Source organism: Notamacropus eugenii, chromosome 4 (genome assembly GCF_028372415.1).
Source record: "Notamacropus eugenii isolate mMacEug1 chromosome 4, mMacEug1.pri_v2, whole genome shotgun sequence".
In the NCBI taxonomy this organism is placed as follows: Eukaryota; Metazoa; Chordata; class Mammalia; order Diprotodontia; family Macropodidae; genus Notamacropus; species Notamacropus eugenii.
Genome location: NC_092875.1, coordinates 435710661 through 435732127, shown reverse-complemented (window position 1 = coordinate 435732127; position 21467 = coordinate 435710661). Strand labels below are relative to the sequence as shown.

Here is a 21467-nt window from a genome sequence, read left to right as displayed (position 1 = left end):
TCTAATTCAAAACCAAACGCCGTAATGATGTTAAACTCCACATTACAATAAATTTCAGTCAATGATATGAATAGTAAACTATGGTCTGAAGATTCCACAGTTTCTCACTGTCCGGTCCTAGAGTTGGGAAAGTTATAGGCCCATTAATTCATCATGACACCGTGCTAATCCTGGATATTATCTTCCCTAAAATTGTGGTGGTTCCATGCATTAACAAGGTGACATTTACCAAGAGCACCAGCTAGATCAGAGATAAACCAGGTACATTCAGAAGGTGAAAAGAAGGAAGCAAAGATTAAGGAAAGGTGGGCAAATGCAAAGAAAAAAATAACACGGATAATAAGGTGAAGAATGTTATGGCAAAATTTGTGGGGGGAGGGGGAAGGAGGAGAAGGGGAAAGATGTAGATAAAATGCAGAGGATCAGAGCAGCCCAAAACAGCTGGAGAAGAGATATCAAATTAGTCAGATTGGGATAACCACTTTTGGTAGGCTCTAACCTTACCTCTGATTTCCCTGCGTGATCCAGTCAACATAATAACACTGTGCCTGAGCATCTGCATTGTTTAAATTTCATTCTGTGGTGTTGTCTGCTGATTGGTCAGACAAGACTGACAACATCAGTACCACGATCTTGACAGACAACGAGCAGGCAGTACCACAGCACAGAATTCAAACAGTACGGAGAGCGAAAACTTCATGCCGACTACGTGGAACTCAGTCTGTTGGGAGGCTTGATGGTTGCCTGGGAATGGGAGGGCGTGGGGTAAGATTGGGAGGAGGGCATGAAAGTTATGAGGTGGAACAGGACTGTTCCTGTCACCCAAATGACCAAACTCAAACTCATGAGCTAGACCCAGAGGGAATATGGACCTAGCTACATCTGGACAAGTTTAGTAAGCTTTCTTCCTTCTCCCACTCCTAGCTCTTACAACCTACTGAGGAAAAGGTCAGAAGCCTTTGCATGACTACATCCTTTGGGGAATTCTGCTGTCTGCAGAGAGAGGAAAAAAGAGGAGCTTGGGTTTTTGGTTGTTTCATCATTTCCCCTAAGTTCCAGATGCTGTTGGAGGAAAGCTGGCCACACATAAATCTTCCCTATCTAGGATTTTGCTGAAGAGTGAGGCAGACTCAGATGAAGAGGGGACTCTGAATTCTGGACAGCATTAAACAGATGACTGGTGCTTAAAGAATAAGAAGGGGGAGTGAAGGTTTGTGGGAAGGCAAGTGGAAAAGGAACAACGAAGCAGAGGGAGGATACTTGAAAGAACTAGAAACAGAGAAAGGGGAAAGGGAAGTAGAAAAGAACATTACTTTGAAGGCACGAATTCTTCTCCATCCTTATTTAAATTAACTGCTCCCCCCCACCCCTTGCAAGTTAGCTTAGGGTGTTGCCTTCTTAAAATGAACAGTTCTAATATCATCTGACAAAATCTGACTGGGTTCAGATGGTCCTACAAGTAGGGCAGGACATACCACTACACTATGTAAAGACCGTTTTTGTTTCTTGCCTTTCGTAGGTACGGTCATGATTCTCTGATGAAAGACTTGGACAATCTGAATCATATAGCAAGGTGCTTCCTCAAGACAACCGTTGGTCCCAGGAGTTTGGGGATAAGTTCACTAAGACAATTACATCTTTTGGTTCTTAATTCCTAGCAGAGCACCTAGTATGTTCCGACAAGAAAATTACTGACAACATGTGCTCCTAGCATTCCTGACAATGCATGCAGGACTTCTCATCAGAAATCAATGAATAGTTAATATCACTGATAAGAGAGAGAAGTGCAGTCTGGAGAGGGGTGGAAGAGAGAGCAGTAGAACAGAAGGAGAAAAAAAAGGGGGACATATGAAAAGAAAATGTTGACCAGACCTGTTAGTTCATTGGTATGGGGAACTTTGGATGAACTGGCACTTTCTCTACAACTTCTAGCCCTAGCGTTGTCTGTGGGGGGCTGGGGGTTTAAGCTATTTACCGGGGGTCACAGAACCAGTCTGTGTCAGCAGTGGGACCTGAACTCAGATCATCCCTACTTTAAAGGCTATCTCTATAGTCACTTTAGGGTAACCTTTAGAGAGCATCTACTTTAGTTCTCTCTCACACAAAATGTTATGGATTAGAAGGAAAAGGTTAACTGAAAACAAGAGTCCCAAAAAACTTTCATCACACAAAATCACTAATACTTATCATTTATGAGAAGGTATTTATTACTATTGAAGGGGTAGAAGCCCAGGCTACAGTAAAACAACTAAGTTTAAGGTAAAAAATGAAAACTCCACCCACAAAGACCCTTTAAATTTACAATCTTTTTTCCCTGTTAACTGTGTGAACATGGACAATATGAACTAGTTCTTAAAATGAATGGAGTGAGAAATAGCAGTGAAAGTGAATAGATGGCAGAAAAAGGTGGGACAGGGGGTGAAACAGAAGTATAAGTTAGACAATGAGCCCCTTGAGAGCAGGGACAATCTTTTTTTTTGTTTGTTTGTTTCTGTTTTGTTTGGCTTTTCTTTCTATCTCCAGTGCTTAGCTCAGGACCTGGAATGTACTAGATGCTTAATAAGTACTTGTGGAGTACAAGTAACTGTACTGGAAAAGTAAAGTGATAAGTCATGTAAAATGTCACAATTTGTATTAAGAAGGCTAGATCATCAGAGAGAGGCCAAAGAGAACTGAGAAAAGATCAAGGGAGAATAAAAAAAGAGAAAACTGGATTTAGAGCTCACTAGGAAAAAAAACAGGGGGATCAAAAACAGAGTGTATGAAATATAAAAGGAATAATTTGATGATAGTGAAAAAGGAGAAAGAAGAAACAGGAATATAGAATTTGATACTGAAATAAGTAAATGGAAAAAGCAAAAGATAGGGGTCAAAGACAAAAGAGAATGATGGAAATAAGTTGAACATGGACTTGCCAGAGGGATACAAATCACACACACACACACACACACATACACATACATATACGTATAATTTGTAAATTGATGAAATTCTAAGTTGCATCTAACCAAAATGAACATGTCCCTGAGCCCTTTAAAAATGATATCTTCAATGAAGGCTGAGAAAAACATATGAAAAGTGTTTTATCTATTTTCTTCTATTTCAGTATCAGCTTTGTAACATTTATGCCAGATTTTTCTAAAACCAATTTGTGTTTCTTAATTTCCATTATCTGTTTACAAATGCATGAGAAAACAGTGAATGTATCACACATCTGCCCACATTTACGCCTTAATTTCTCCATAATTCTCTGTAAGACAAGCTCTTAAATATTGTAATAAACTAGCTCATTGGCATTGGTCATTACCAATGATATTCCAGGATCAAATAGTCCTAAAAGAAAATTCTGACTTTGTATTCCTTAAGTTCAGGAAAAGAATCAAAAAATAAAGTGTCTTTACCCCTTTTAAAAAATATTCAAAATAACAGAATAACACAATTTCCAATGGAAGGTGAAGATCCAAAATACATCACACAGCTGTCATACTAGAAGGTTTTATTTTATGCCCAGTTTGGAAAAGATGACCATTCTTTCATATTAATAGCCCATTCCATTAAATCAGCTAAATGCAAACATTAAGTTGTGGTACTGGGGGAATCTAGAATTGTCTATCTGGTGAAAACATCTACAGGCGCACAGAACAGAAAGGGAAGTGGGATGACAGCAGTTTCAGGTGCTGAGACACAATAAAAACAATGAGGAAAGAAAATGTTTGCTTTTTATGTCAACTGAGATGTCAGTACCCATTAATAAATCTATCTGCTAAATCTACTCTTATTCATGTGGGACATCACCAAGTTAAAGTAAAATAAATTATCTTTAATTAAATGGAATTGTCGTCTTCCTCCTGCTATCATCCCCAATTATTACATCCTAATCAGCTCTTTTGGGAGAAAGCATGAGAGAAAGCTGAAAGGCACATTTACTATAAACAATTTCTCTTTCTGTCAAGTGACGGAAATTTTTATTTTAAATATTATTTAGGCCTACAATTTTTTTTTTACCATTTTTTGATGAAATCAATTAAAACTACCACAAAATTCCAACTACTAACATATTACAACATCTATAATTTGGTCATAATAATATAACATTCCTTTTATCTCCTCCTTTAGGTAAAATTCTGAAGACTGGATAAGGTAATACAAAATGTCAATCACTTGTTTAACTCTTTTAAAAATTACATCCAGTTTTAAAAACAGGGGTCAACATTATGGAAAAAGTTTTCCCAGGGGAAAAAATGTCCAAACACATTAAAGCTTAAGGAATATTGTCATTTACAAAAATGGCAGATTGCTCTATTTACAAATGTTTTCTGATCTATTCTAGCACAATTTCTCCCCTGACCACACTACCTTTTTTGCTCCAGGTTGTTATCACAGCATCCCAAAAAAAGTAATGACATTCTTACCAAGATTGTATGAAAGGTAGTAGTGCATCAACAGAGCCAACATATTGATACTCTGATATCCACCAAACAAATGATGAATCATCAAATTAACTTCATAAAACCTGTATTCTCCCCCCCCCCCCCACATAATATAAAAATAGCTGACATTTATGTGTATGGCTTTGAGATATGCAAAGTCCTTTATATACCTTAGCAACCCAGTGACGTAGGCAGAACATTTATTAATATCCTCAACTTTGGAATGAGGAAACGAGGGCTCAGAGAGTTTAAAGGATTTGCCCAAGATGTGCTATAAACAGAATTTGAATCCAGGTTTCCCAACTCCAAGGGTAGTGCTTATCCTACTTCCCCATCCCTCCTCCTTTTTCTAGTGGTGGTGGAGAATTAATTCGAGGGGAATTAAGCTACATGTTACAATATATGCTGTTACATATTCCCCCCCCCCCCAAATCTTGAGTTGCTTATTGTGTTCCTTCTTCTAACTGCTGAGTATGAGGTTTGGGGAGGGGATGGGGATGACAAAGTTTATTTTAAGGTCCTATAACAACCAAATCAACAGTGTTACCAAAATTGAGGGTTTTTTTCTGGCTAGAAAAGGTGGGGGTAGTGACTGTTTTCTGACTATTTAGTCCAATTTTTAAAAATGTATTTTTTTCAGGGTGTAGCACTGTTTTCATTTAGCATGGCTTTGAATTGCCGCCTACAGAAGTAAAAAAAGAAACCACAGCTATACAAGCCTGCTGACTTTCTTATAAAAGAACCAGTTTTAAACTTGTTTACACTACTGATTCCAAATGAATTCAAGATGGTGGCTAGTTAAAGAAAGAGAGACCATGCCAGAGAATTTGATCAAAGAACTTCAATTCAGCAATGTTCAGTTTTAATTGACCACTAATTAAACTACATTAGCCCAAGAAAAGTCTGTATCACTTCGGAGTAATGAAGAAAAGAATTCATTTAACCCTCTGTCAGTATGTCTTTAGCAAACACATATGAAAGCAACTTCTCAAATATCAGTTATGAAGGGTTGTCCAGTTATAAATGCCCAAAATGATCTACCAAATTAAGTGAGGAAAAAAAGCTGTTTCCAAATTTGTTTCTTAATTCTCTGGTGATGTAACCTTGCAGGTAATTATACCTTCATTAAAGATACCTTTAAAGATGTCAGCGTACTCACTGGATTGCAAAGGGTTCCTTTAAAAATTGGATTCAGTATATGGCATACTACCAGCCACAGTTTTAACTTTCCTGTCTTCTAGACAAAAATAGAGCAGATTTGCAAAATCATGAGAATTTTCAAAGACTTGGAACTCTCCTTCTGGGAAAAGTGAGTAGAGGAATGGAAAAAAAAAAACACGGCAACAACACCAAAAAAGCTCATTATAATTAAGACACATAGACTATATCAAAACATGATAGTGACATTAAAAGCCCACATGTTAAGATAATTAATTTCAGAAAACCCTAATTGCAAAATATTCCGATTTTCGAGCACTTCAACTCCCAATGCTCTCTCCCAGATACAAGATTCTTACAGAATTGCAAAAAAAAAAAAAAAAATCATGAGTAACAAGACCTTATTGCAGATTTGTCTCAAATGGAAGAAATAAGAAAATACTGCTTTTCGACCTAGTGTTTATGATTTTTACAGTCTCCTGTATTAAGTAGTAAATTCAGAGGCCAAATGCACTACAATGTTAGGACATTAAGTCTATAACCTTGGAAATGAAATAAGTTTTGCTGGGTTTTTTTTAATGTTAATAGTAAGCAGAGCTTCTATTTTATAGTAATAAAGACCATTTTGCACTCTGCATCAAACAGTACTGCATCTCACAATTCCATAAGGTCACAGCACTCTTTGATGAGGGCTATACTTGTGGCCTCAACACACATTACATTTATCCTAATGATTTTTGGCAACCAACTACTGCATTTCATACAATAGAATTTAATGAATACCATATTTTTTTTTTTACATTCTGCCAATGCTCATTAAAATGCACTTGTTTGTGCAATGCAATAGCTAGCTATAGGGAACCAAAATATTAATGCAAATTGGCATTTCTAAGTTTAAAGCAGTATTTGCATAACAGGAACTAAACATGGTACAAGCTGAAAGAGAGCACACAACACAAATGCCTCTTAACACCATAATTATTACAGGGAGAAATGAGGGTTTGTGTATACCAACAAGAGCCCAAGGATAAAGCATCTGCCAGTTTGTGACACTGTGAGATCCTGATGCTCTGAGAGCTTACTCTTACCAAGAAGACGATGGCTGAAAGATTTCACGATCATTTCATCTGATAAACAGAATAGGTACAAATTGTAAGCAAGTTTTTTGACTTAAAAAAATAAAAGGAATAAGTCTAGAAATCTCTATCAAAGAAACTAAAACCTAGATTTAAAGAGATGGTGCCCATAGTATGAAAGGGCTTTTTTTTTCCCTTGAAGTATCTGCAAGAGGGCACCAAAGTTTGTTCTATGTACTGATAACCAAGAAGTTGGACTTCTCATTAATGTAATGTGTTTTTGTCTGGACACATTGAAATACTTTAAAATGGCCACCACTGGCTCAACTATGCACGAAATGACCATGGGGAGATGTTTCCTTCACTTTCATTACACGCAAATAATATTCCAGCATGCTGTAGAATATCTTTTGTTGGAGAAACTGAAGACTCCAAAATATAACATCTCTTCATACAATCCAGTCACTCAACAACTTCTTGTTGAACACAGACTTGTGCTAAGAACTGAATAAGATAAGAAATGAGTATGAAACTCTCTGGGGACAGATAGCAGGTAGTGGATGAAATGGCTCAGTAACAGGGCCAGGCAGGAGAACAGTGAATAATAAGTATAACCAATGATGACTACAAGTGGAGAGTTCAGTGACTACTTTTAGTACTCATAGTTCTATAAGATTTTAAGGTTTACAAAGTATTTTCCTCATAAAATCCTGTGAGAAGGTAAAGTGAATTTTATCATTCGGATTTATAAAATGGGAAATGATTGAACTGAGGTTTGAAGAAGTAGGATGATGAAGCCATGGCCACCCTTTTTTTTAGTGGGTACTTGAGGCAGGGATGAACTCAGGTCTTCCAGGCTCCCAGACTCTACAACCTGACTTTCAGTCACATTACTATGCTGGTGATAAGATGGCAGCCAATCATGGAGCCCCCATGATCTCTGAAGAATAAAAATTGTAAGTAACCCAAGGGCCAATCAAAACAACCATGAAAGGAATAATCAGGCTGCAATATCTAACCAAAGAGGACTTGCACAGAAAGTAAAGGCTGTGTATGTATGCATGACCGGAAGTTTTGGTGAGATAATTATATAAAACAACGATAATCAATCTAGGATGGCAAAATAGTACTCCCCAGACTTAAAAAGAACAAGAAGGCCTCCAGCACATTAGTTAAATCCTCTGCAGGAAATTTATAAGAAAATGGGGAAAAAAATCATACAGAATGAATGAGAATGAATGGATGCGTGAGTTAACAATCTGTGAGGATGGAGGCAATAAAAGAAAATGCAGTATAAAACTAGGTTTTCTGAAGACACTATGAGGCTATGATCCAAAGAGAAGAGATTTAGAGCAAAAGTTTTTATTAACCTTTCTTGTGTCACATATAACTTTGACAGTCTGGTGAAGGCTATGGACTCCTCACAATAATGTTTGTTACCTGTATTTGTAAGGGAAGGAAATGTTAAATTTCAGTTAGAGGTGAGTGAAAATAAAGATGGAATTATTTTCCTATTCAAATTCATGGACCCCTGAAATCTAACCCAGATGCCAGATAAAGGACTTTTGATTTAGAGTTATGGGATACTTTGGAGTTTATCATGTCCAACTCTTTCATTTTATAATGAGGAATGGAGGCTCCTTAGTACAGGAAAAGTGACTTACCAAAATCACACAAGTAATAAGTGGCAAAAGCAGATTCTGAACCCAGGTCATCTAATTTCAAATATGGTACTCTTTCCACTCTACTATGACATTTCATAAGTAATCATTCATTAAAAATTGTTAAAATAAATTGTATGTTTTTAAAGGCCTATAGCAAATTGTTTAAAATTTACATAAATAATGATCCCTTAAAATTTTTATCAAGAAAAATTTACCTAAACATTATATAAAGTTAAAAATCCAAATTTTGACTTTCAGATGAATAGACCAACTCCTATCTCTGTAGCACTTCAAGATGTATAAAACATTTTCCTAACAGCAACTGAGAAATGGATATTGAAAATAATATTTATCCTCATTTCTACCTAAGTGGCCATTAAAAAAGATTAAGTGGCTTGCACACAAAGTTAGGAAGAATTAAAGCCAGGATTTTAACCAAGGTCCTCTGACAAGTCTCATGGTTTTTCTGCAACATCCATGGCCTCTACAACTACAGCTATACTCTGTAACACTAGAAACAGTCCATGGGAAAGCAAACTGGATTAGGAGTCAAGAGATGTGTGTTAGAATCTCAGTTCTGCTCTTAATGAATTGAGTAACCTTGGGCAAATCATTTAACTTCTCTGGACCTCTGGCTTCTCATATAACAAGTGAGAGGCTGTATTTTGATGGTTAGAGGTCCTGCCACCTCTAAACTTATACTCCTGTGATTCAACTTAATAAGGGTACTTCTTCTACCACTACAGATTACAATACTCCCTGTTTCAGGAATTGCTACTGCCCTGGTAGTCAACCTTATGATAAATCATTTCCATATAACAGTGCTGGCAGATTTATATTCAAAACTTTCTAGCTTGGTAAAGTCTAAGTTTAGTTAATATAGCCTTTTAAGTCCAGATCATACAGTCATCATGAGGTACTAGATGGGAAGGGGAGAGGTATTTAAAAGTAACAGATCTAGAATCACAGAATCCTAGCTTTCAAGCTGAAAGGGACCTCATAGGACATCCTGTCCAGGCCTGTTCTCATACAGTTCAGCAAAGAAAGGTGACAAACCTTCCAAGTAAGCAAGCATCACAGAGGTGAGACTGGCACCTAAGTTTCCCTATATGAGATTCAGTGCCCTCTCCACCACAACATGTGATCCCTTAGAAGTTTTTAAACATTGAAGGGATTTTTCTTTTTATACTAAGCTTTTAAAAATATAGCCAATTTATACTCAAGTTTTGGGTGTGAAGTCAGTAAAACATGTCTGCCATAAAGTTTGTGACAACTTTGGGGAAAAGCTACTTAACTTAATCCACTTAAGTACTTAATATTTATGCACTATGCAATAATTAATTATATTATATATTTTACTTATTGCTATTTAATCTAATTAAAATCAACTTTGCAAACCTTAGGACTATGTATATTAGCTACCATCACTGCCACCATTTTGGTCCTGGTTTCTTTGTAAAATGTGATATTATTCTTCGAACTACTTCTCTTCCTCTTGTTCTTATTGTAGAACAAAATGAGATTATGTATGCGGAAATAGCTTTGCAAAATAAGATACATGTGCAAGACAGTGTCATAATTTTTCATTACTAATAACAAAATGTATCACTTTTATGCTGGGCAACATCACATAATGGAGTAAGCGCAATAAGGTTGATTTTATGCTCAGTAAATATTGTCTGACTGTTAAAATAGTGTTCAGCCAAGCACCTTTAACACACCCTTCTCAAAGTGCACTATAAACACAATGTGATAGCAAGTGTGATTGTTTCAATTTTACAGATGGCAAAACTGAGACATATGGAAGAGAAGAGAATTTTTGAGAGTCCAACACAGACAAGCAGTGATTGATCCAAGAAGGGAACCTTGGCAGGTCTGTTATATCCAAACTCAGTGCTCTCCACTCATTAGACCTCACTGCCTTTTATTTAAAGCAAATTGCAGTTATTCAATTTTTTAAAAATTATCAACATGAGGAAATGTATAAATAACAAAAGCAATGAATTCATCAAAACAAATGCAATTCCAGTTTTTGGCCATTTGCTTGCTATCTAACCGTGGCTCGTCTGTACTGAATGAATGAGGATAAACTAAGGGTGGGGAGCATGGCTGTAGGGAAACTCAATTCTTTTAATAATGAAAAGCAAGTCACGCTAATTATCAAATGAAGACAAACTTATTGAGTACTTTTAGGTAGAAATGTACACCTCTGAGCTTGTTGCTGTTTATTCCGTTGTTTCAGTTGTGTCTGACTCTTCCTAACCTTGGCAGATACAGGAGTGGTTTGCCATTGCCTTCTCCAGATCATTTTACAAATGAAAAAACTGAGGCAAACAGGGTTAAGTGACTTACCTCAGGTTAACACAGCTGTTAAGTGTCTGAGGCCAGATTTGAACTCAGGTATTCCTGACTCTACGACTTGCACTATCCACTAGACCACTCAGTTGCCCTCTGAGCTTAGCCAAGTGAATATTATGTGGCCAGAGTGACATTAGCATTAAGTTAGAAAATGGAGTAAGAATAGTGTAGTATAGAGGCTTAGAATATTTGTGTTCATTAGAACTGTATCATCACCAAATATGAAAGACTGTTTGGATACGGAATAGCTCAAGACTAATCTGGTCCTTAAAGAGAGTATGGGGGTTGGGTAGAAAAGGTAGAAAGGGAGGAAAACTATGACTGATTATGACAGTTTTATACCTCAAACTACCATCAACACTGTGCCCAAGTCACCATTTTTAAATTGGACTCAAAAGAATTGGTTCTTGAGAGTATTTTTGTATCTTTGTATTTGTTTCCTCATTGACTGATTGATTCTGTACAGAATGATGAAGCTAGCACATTGCATGCCCCAAAATGTAAAAAATGTTTTGAGTTGAAAAAAGAAGATATATGGAGGAAAAGAAAGGAAGTAGGACATGGGGACAGAATGGTAACTTTGGAGTTACGAAGGCTTAGGTTCAAATCTTGCTTGAAATACCGTGTAGATGATACTGGAAAAGTCACTTAATCCTTAAGGCAACTAAGTTACAGAGGAGTTACAGATTGGCCTGAGTAAGCTTCCAAACAACGGGAAGGACCTAAACTAATTAAATTACAGATTCAGACAAAAACATGGAAGTATTGCTTACGATCAGAAGTGGTCACTTTCTCCAAAATTAGGAACAAAGTATAGTATTAATATGCTTCTAGTTCAGAAAGCCATCCCATATTAGGTCCTGCTTTGTCAGGCTTATTCTCTACTGGTTGTGGGGGAAGGGGAAGAACCTATTAGAGGAAAATGTCTTTAAATTCCATTTCTTTATTTTGACAATTACAAATGACATTCTGGTGGATGGGGATTTATAGTGTCTTGAATTACAAAACACTAAAAAGAATCTATCATTTTACTTCTAAACATTGCTTTATTTGTTTTTTAAATTTGGTGCTCCATTATGGAAATATATCCATATTTGGTGAATGTGTGTGTGATTTCATTGGTGTAGGGAATCTCTGATGAGAAATACAAGACTGTACTTGCTTTGCACCTTTTTGTCTTCAATAACCATCTAGGGTATTGACAATTACCTGTTAGTTTGTGTCAGAGGTAGACTTGCATGCAAGTTCTCTATCAAATATACCCTATCACCTCAGCCCACACTTTCAGGATGCTAAGGAAGAGCCACTCAAGTTACCTTGACAGTTGCAAATATTTCTAGAATATGCAGAAGTGTACATTATTGACCCAACATAAGCTACAGCAGCAGCTGCTCTGAAGAGATTTTTATTTGTTCACAAATGAGGTACTGTATTAACTAGTTCAAAAATGCTTATATTTTCATGGGAAAGCTTCATTTTACAGAGAATATACCTGGGCACTACTGTGGCATATTCTGTAAAGAGAAATTCAGAACAGTTTTCTATGTATGCTATGACAGTTGTTACAAAAGTCCCTGAGAAAATATTTTAATGCTGCTAATAAAACACCCCTATCAATAAAATGGATTATCATGCTAGGAACTATTTGCTTATAAAATTAAAGGATCAGATGCATTACTTCTGAAGACATGCTTATATACTAACAAAATATCAATAGTGACTATATTTTTTAACGTTCTTAGAAATACATAAAAATGTCAACCTCCTAGGACATTTTTGCTTCTGAAAAACAAGGCAACTTCTCTCTTCCTGAATGTTTACTTAGTGTGTGCCACATTCTGGTCCCCAGGTATTATAGGGAGCCTCATCATCAACCTATAAACTCAGAACCAAATTATCCATATTCATTCTTTTGGATAGATCATTTCTGAAGTAATTTCATTAAAACATCTATGTTATAGGCTCACTTTTCCTGTATACATACACAATGGAAAAATTTCAATGCTCAAATAAAGAGACTATTCTACTACTAATAAAAAGTTCAGAGCAAACCATAAACTGACATTATTACATAATCTATATAATTATCTATTTACATAGCTATCTTTCTATCGATCTATTCTTCCATTTATCATCATAAAGTCTGCCACACTTGGAATTCTGATTGAGTTACACAGGTAAAAAGCCTAGGACTAGCCAAAAAGTTTAATCTACACAGCTCCCTATTGGCAATACATCTGTGCTGGAACTGTGTCCATAAATAATTTCATATCAGGCCAGCTGTAATTCAAATTCATTACATCACTGACTTCAAGAGTTTGAGAGTGGCTTGTCTATTTGAATTTGGCCAAGTCAACACTCTTTTAGTTGCTCTAGCACCTCAACATTGACATGACATTTTGCGGACCGGTAAGGATCTGAATGGCCCAACTAAATCCTGGAAGTGTTGTCTGACTCCCCAAAAGAAGCACAAAAATTTGCAAAGTGAGTAGCAAAAAGCTAAAAATATTTTATGTAAAACAATTATGCTAAGGCTATCTAAGCACATTCCTCTTTTTCCTGATTATTTGCATAACCTAAAAATAATGAGAAAAAAAGATAAAGATACCATTTCTACTATAAAGTTTTGCTATACATCTCTTTTTCACAGTCATTTCTGAAGAGCAAAGCTCTAGCTAGCTTCTTTATTTTAGAGGTTAAGAACTCAATCATCCTTAAAAGAGTTTTCTTAGGTTTTATTAAGTATCCTGAGCAGTCTCATTATTCTAGAAAGTTTAGAGAAGATGATGTGCCATTATGTTAACATTTTTAGATGAAAGTATTTCAAAAGTATATTATTTATCATCTAAAGTATAAGCATGAGCTTTATCGAACTATTCTCTGCTAGGAAGAGGGATTAGTAGATTCGTATCAGTAAGCCTAATTTTACAGTTACCTTACTTAAGTTTTTAATATAACACAGGTCTTCTTTTCAGGTGTTAATAGAAAAATCAATTTTACATCACAACAGCTGTGATCACTTTAAATACCACAGCTGTCATAAGTTGAACGTAACCAATTTGAACATCTAAGGTTATGTTGCAAATGTAACAAAATGAAAGCTTGATGAGCCTCATGATTTAGCCTCCCTCCCCCACCCCTAAGCCAGACTCCCAGTAAACTACTGCAGAAAAAAATCTACGTATTTAAAATTCAGTTTTTTATTTCTGCCCAAGTCAGCCTAAGAATGGAAATTCAATTTCATTTTTCTCTAACAATACTGCTGTGTAACTGGAAAATATGCAAAAACAGTATTAGCTCAGGTAGCATTAAGTTAAGGAGCTGCTATTGAAATTGAGAATTTAAACATTTTGTTAGGAAGTCAGGAGGATACATGATAGTTACAAGGTGTTATGAAATGCTGGGAATTTAAATTATTGTAGAGGAAAAAAATGAAAATAAACAATTAGGACCTAATTAGCATCAATTCGTAAAAATCATCTGTCCACTTCTTCAAAAATTTACCCTGGCAGAAGAAACTTATAGTACAAAACTTACAAGTTAAGGTGAAAAGCAGGATCTAAGCTTTGCATCCTCAACCCCTACTCCATCAATTTAAATCCTGGGACATTGTGTTTATATTCTTCCAGGTTATTCAGAAGATAGCATATTTTAAAATGCGTTCGGCGATAGAGATTTCATTCACTTGGCACTCGGACTTTTGGTTTTTCAAGGTGAAATCATCTTGGGGAGTGGATATATATCGTCAGTATAGTAGGGAATTAGTTAAACGTTTATTGTTAGCAATATAATAAGGAATGCAAATACTTAAATAAGGTCAGATGTTTAAAAAGAGACATGTGCATTAAAGAGAAAAAAATTAAACTAAAACATGTCTGTACTTACTACATATATTCAAATCCCTTTTTTTCCTGGCCAAATTCTAAATTCTGGTAGTTGCTCATATTTTCAATTCTGCCTAAATTCATGTTAAATAATCTTTCTATCTCTCCTGATTTTCATCTACATCATTCTCACTGGTTTACTCTTTGGAGATAACAGATGACTTCATTTGGAATTTGAAAACTTCCACAAAAACGCCGAAACAACATATGAATTGTGTTCAGAGAAGACTTGGGAAGTAGGTTGCAGTAAGTCCCCTTCCCATTGCTTGCATATGAATTTTCAGGCGGCATAAAGAAGATTGGAGGTTTCAGTGACCTCACCATAAGAAATAAGGCCCCCAAAGTAAAGCTACACTTTTCAAACATGTATCCTCCAACCAATGTCACACAAAGGAAGCCTGAGAAAACAGCATTCCTCCTCCTCATGGATGCTGCGCCTCATCTACTGAACTGTAATAACAGGTGCAGTAATGATAAGATGCCGGGCAATCAACTTTTTTACTCTGATTTGTCAGTTTAGCTTAATAATGCCATTAGGAATGTAAACATTTCTGCAATTTATATTGAAAAGTCAATAAAATAATGGGGTACAGAATTTATCCTTTTTAATTTTTTAAGTAATACATTTGATTATTTTAATCACGTCAGTACTTAACTGGATGGGGTTTAAATATGCATGTAACATCAATTTAATTTGTTTTATTCGTTAGAAAAGCTATTGAGCAATATGCCATTATTTCCTTTAAAACAGTGCAGCACATTCTGGAAAAGGGGAGGATGGAGCACCTCTACCACTATTATGCCTTGGAGGAAGGAGGAATTCTGAGCTCTCAGAAATGTCCTTTATTAAGTCTATTTTTTTAAAAAAATGTGAATCAAAGTGGGGATATCAAAGTATAGTAACTCTATAACTAGTCTAAACAATAAGAGCTTTACGTACTGTGGAAAAACTTTATTGGAGCTTCTGTAACATTAATGTGGTTGGTAAAGGCATCAACTATTTTTAAGACTGTGAGATTTTTCTTAACATAGCAATTCCCACTTGAGCAGGCTTATTACTGCTGCAGTTGTGTGGTGCTCTATAATTCTCACCCTTACGTTTCTGGAGGTGAAAAGCCAAGTCAAATGTTCGCCTGGATGGTTAACATCCTTTTATTCATTTTCAGGTCAGCTACAATGGAAGCAGCTGTACCGCAACTTTACCCACACTGCCCTACCAATTACTTCAGCCATGCCCTCTCTCAGGATGAGTGTCATTTGGTCTCCATGAGAGCTCAGCCCTAGGTCTCTGGAGGATCAGAGCCAAAGCTTGGCTTTGGGGAGGGTGGAGTTTGAATGGAGATTGCGAAATATAATTCCTTGACATCTCAGGTGTTTTAACCTACTTTTCCCTGTTTTATACTGATATCCTGATAAAACAAGGTAGATCTCTTAAATAAATTAAATCTTATAGACTATTTCACCTTTTCTCCAGGCATCTTATGAAAGATGCCAGCATAATGCCAAAAATATTTGGATGGCATTGACTGATTTGCATATAACAAATACTGACACAGGAAAGCAGAGTTTGAGGAAAGCTAGCTAAATAATTCAAAGTACCTGAAATTTAAAATGACATCAGAAATATGGATTTTTACATTCTAATCCATATCAAGCGTGTGATATAAACACATTTGTTATCAAAAGACTGTCAACATTCAGTTTGGCACATGTGCCATGGAAAACCAGACATTCGGCATTGCAAATAAGATTTCCAAAGACACATACTAAACCATTTTCAGCTCATATTAAACAATTTTAATTTTATATATGCATACATAGAAAATCTCTGTCTCTCACCCTACATACATATGTAATACACATAAGCCTTTTGTACACATTGGATAAAATATGATCTTTTTAATAATACACATTTGTTCTAAGGTAGTTTAGACTTGTGTAAGATCATAATACACCATATAATTGAGGACATATATTAAAATATTTTACATCCTTAGAAATATAAGTTCCTGGAGAAGCAAGTATGAAACTTTCTAGAGTACTACTTCATCAACTGAAATAAACAAAAAAAAGAGAATTATTTGATTCATTTCCTGGCAGTGCTCATATATTTTTCTTAGCACCTTAATAACTGTTTGGCTTCAGATCTATGAGAGTATTTCAGATGATAAATATTTTATAATCACATAGAATGTCAATTATGTTTTTAGAAATATATATGTTCATCCTATAAAAAAAATCACATTGTAGCACCTGGGATTTGATGCTTCATCTAAAATTTCCTGTAGATCAGTGGGAAAGGTATTTAAAGACTGTATCAGCTATTAGATTTTTGTGCTCATAACCTCTTTGTCTGTTCCCTAATTTAGATGAAGTATCTCTACTTAACTTAGGTAGAGTTAAGTGCTACCTAAGATATGTATGTGGTAGGGTCCTGAGTGTCCAGAAAGAATTTCAGACATAGAGCTTCATCACTTACAAAAACACATTCATTGTGGGGAGAACAAACCTGTTTGGAACACTGGTAATCCTGCAGGAAAGACCTGTTCATTACTAAATAAAGAATAGTTTTTATGTCCTGATATCCCACAATTAAAAAGACAAGAGTGTGTCTGATATTCAATACTATTTGAAAATGGCAAGAAAATTTGGATCCCAACCACTTCCAACACAACCACAAGTTGCATTTTAAATCTATACCTGACTAGAAACTAAGATTCTCTGTAGATAGGTTGACTAAGTGTATGGTTTGTAACTTGCATATTTATTCTGTAGGAATAATAATATTGCAATTACTTTCCCAATGGCATAGCTGTGTACAGACACTTGGAACAGAGTTAGTAAACAAAAATCCAAAACATATCCGACTAAATATGACAACATCCGAATAAATACTAGCCAAAAATATAATAGACATTTTCCATAAAAACTTACAAGGAAGATATCAAGCACTGCTATGCTTTGGAAATTTTATAGTAAAAGGAGCATAATGCAAACCACATTTATAGTGGAACAGGAAACAAACAATTCTTCTGCACAATTTCCTGTAGATCAGTGGGAAAGGTATTTAAAGGCTGTATCAGCTATTAGATTTTTTGCTCATAACCTCTTTGCCCCTTCCCTAATTCATTTCCATCTCTTTTTTTATGTAATCTCAACAATACAACTATAAGATGGCTATTTTTAAGATATCAGAAGCATATTAAATGATTTTAGGTCATCCAGAAATTCAGGATTAAATATAATTAATCACATCTATAACATTTATATTTTCTTTATAGTAAATTAGCACTACAAAGATGTGAACAATGGCCTTTTTGATTCTCAGTATCATAACTGAAACTTAATCAGATGCATAAGACACATTATCAAAATTAAGTGTCTAGTAGATTTTACCAGTTTAAACTTTAAATAAGTAAGCAACATGGAGGCATGTTTTATTTTAAAGAATCTCATATAAAATGGAAAATCTATTTTTAATACTATATTTAGAAAGGTAATAGTGGATTCCTTTAAAAAGTCAAGGCTATATTAATAAGATTTTAAAACATATGAGTGTGACATGAGAAGTTTTTCAGATGCAGGCACACTGACATTTCAATACATACACTTTTATACGATATTTTGCTTCCTTTCCATCAGTGGGGAGCTTCAAAATGATATTAGTTCATGAAATGATAAACTGTTCTATAAAAGCTACTAAGCCAAAAAAGTGATCTGTTTGCACTGGTTACTTTCATTTCTACTCACAATTCTGAAAATAGTAAGTACATAAATTATTCCCCTCCTTTTCTTAAAGCATCGAATATAATTTGCATAGTTGACATAAGATGGAAAACTTTTCACTATAGTATTACTTGCTTGTGACTGTCCAAACTAATTCTGGTGTTTATGAAGATAGGAGTGCAAGCAAAATCTATTTTAAAATGTTGCCTCTTAAAGATAAGCAGTGCACATCCCATGCCTAAATCCTGTCTCAAATTATTATCCTATTATGCTACACGTTGAGTGATTATAGCATTATTAAATAGTGATTTTAGAATAAAGGTTGTTGCCTCAGATGAGGCAACAAAATTTCCCAACATTTTTATAGGAAAATCTTCATATAAAATGAAAGGTTCATATGGTAACACAGATTTGTATTTTGGTATTAAGCAGGGGGTAGGAATTTGTTATTATTTGCTCTACATTATTGATATCAAGGATGGAGTTATATACATTCATTTTCAGTTATGAACTTTAGGAAGTTGAAAAGCTGCATAATAAGCCCAGGAGACAGAATGTACACACAAAAACTCATTACCATCTACTTTTTGAGATTTGATGACTTGACAAATAACTATTTCAAAACAACTAGTTTGAGACATGGTTTGAAGCTTGTTAGTATAAAGCAAAAAGAGCAATTACAGTAATTATAGGTTTCTCTATACGATTTAACACATGCACATGCTGGTGAGAGTTGATGATTTGATCTTAAATTACCATTACGAGAAAATTTCGCCACTTTTGTTTTTAATTTCATTCTCAATAATTTTACCTTTATGGGTTTGTGATATTTTAACATGTGCTATTTGACCAAATAATTACTTATTAAAATCCTAGTTTGATGGAAGTGTAAGCAGCTATAAAAATCTAATTTAAAGATTAAAACTACATTGATTCCAGTCCAGTTAATGCTGGATGATAGTTATACCAGGATGGAGTATACACTCAATGTATCAGAGTAATGAGACTGTAAATAGGAGGCTTTAAAAAGGATGTAATGATTTATTAGGCTAGAAGAAACTTCCCTGTTATGCTAAGAACAAGTCATACTTTTAAATGTTATTTTTGGATAAATATGATATTAGGCAAAAATGAATTATCTCTAAAGAAAATCAGTCATCCTTGAATTAATTTCAGCAAAGCACTCACCTCAGGTAAGGTGTAGATACTCCTCTCCTCCCTCCCTCTCAGCAGACTTTACCTTATAGTCACATTCAACCATTCTTGGCCAGTTCCAGTTTTATAATTTTTAATGGGGCTATCTTTTATAGAGTCCACATTTCAAGAAAACTACGTATTTTTGAAGAGTGATGAAAACAATTTGCTAGGGCAAGGTGGAAAGGAAAATCTTTAATAAATCCGGGCAATAGAAAATTCCAATTTTCCTCTGATTTTCTGAAAATATTTTAGGTAATTTTATTCATTCTAATGGAAAGTTAGAGGAAAACAGCTTTTGTAGATCCTAGAGGTGTAATTTTTTTTTAAAAAATTGTTGATATGCTTTAACTGTCCTCGCCTTTTCATAGCAACCCAAATTCATAGTGCTTTGGAATGATTTTGCATTTTTCTTCTTTTGTTTATTCCCAGGGAAGACCTGCTTCCGCTGGCTGCTCTCAGTTCAGAGAGTTCAAACTGAATTTAAACAAGTAATTGACTTGTCATTGAAAAAAAAAAAGAGAAGGAATTCAAGAGCTGTGTCATCTGTAGGGGAAAACTTGTGCAACAAATAGCTAATCATAAATAACTCCTACTATCTGAGGGGAAAAAAAGATATATGCGCATGCACTCACAGTTCATGGATACATATAAAATAAATAACAAAATAAAACCCAAGAACTGTAAGGGCTCATCGATAAGCATTTTGAACAATTAACGCATGGTATATACAATCTCCGTAAGATGTCTGGCACCAAATCAAAAGCTGTACGATATAGAATCGCAGCCAGACCAATGCACACTGCTTAATAAACAAAAAACCTATTTTTCAAATGTACATATAAAGATTTTAAAAACTGAGAGAGAACTGACCCTATAAAAGGAACTCTCACAACTTGGTCCTCATAGTATTTTCCATTTAACAAAAGCTAAATTAAAGGTTTAGTCACAACTAGTCACTTAAAAATGCTTTCTGGTGATGTTTCAACTCACTGATTTTTTTTTTCTTTTAACAATGTATCTATAATTTTACTTTTTCTTGTGTTTTAATGAATAGACACATATCACCATATTTGTTTTTAATAAATATTAAACAGTTCCTGTTAATATATTTCCTATGATAGAGTGATCTTGATTTTATGAATATCATCCTTTAAAAAAAAACAACCAAAATATCTGGCAACCAAGAAGACATATTAATGATATGATGTCATATTCAGCATTTTTTATGGTACAGGCAACTGGCAAGCCGTGAGAATGAGATACATATGAATGATTCCCATTCTGTATATGAGTGAAAATGTTCACAAGTTAGTCTGCATTTGATTTTGATTTCACTTTAGATTTTTAAGGATAGTTAAAAGTAAACTTGTAAAAATATTATGTTGTCTTCTATAATCATTATAAAAAAGAAAGTGCTGAAACATGGTCATCATAACTCTGTCCTGATACATAAGTACAGTCGATATATTTCTTGTTTACACTGTACTGTTCCAGAGAATCTTCTGTTTACTGACAATGATAAGATTCAGGAACTTTTCATTTCTGGATCAACTAGTCCGGCTAAGTGTAGGAACATCATAAAGACCACTAATAAAACCTTGAAAACTATGACTGGTAAGTAATTAGCATTTAAAAATAATAGATTGTTTAAAAGATTTGGAAAATTATCCTAATTTTTACATGTTTAAACATTTTATTTCATCATTTAACTCCCTAAGCTTGTTATGTTTTAAGACTACATTTCCTTCATCACATATTACCCACATCCTAATGTAGACTGAATTTTTAAATGGATTAAGATATAATACTTTTGTAAACTTTCCCCAGTAAGCTTTTCATATTCTAAAATAAAATCAAAGTACACTATTATTTCAGCAGATGTCCATTCATGAAATTGACTTTCCTGGATGAAACTGTTTCATCCTTCTGAAACATACTACATATTCAAACACTTTTATGTGTATATGTACATCA

The 21467-nt window shown here is 34.8% G+C and overlaps 1 protein-coding gene across 18 annotated transcripts in view; it reads right to left on the bottom strand.

The window, feature by feature from the left end:
* TCF4 (transcription factor 4) overlaps positions 1–21467 on the bottom strand; it is a 433335-nt gene that overhangs the window by 96991 nt on the left and 314877 nt on the right. The window lies entirely within an intron of this gene.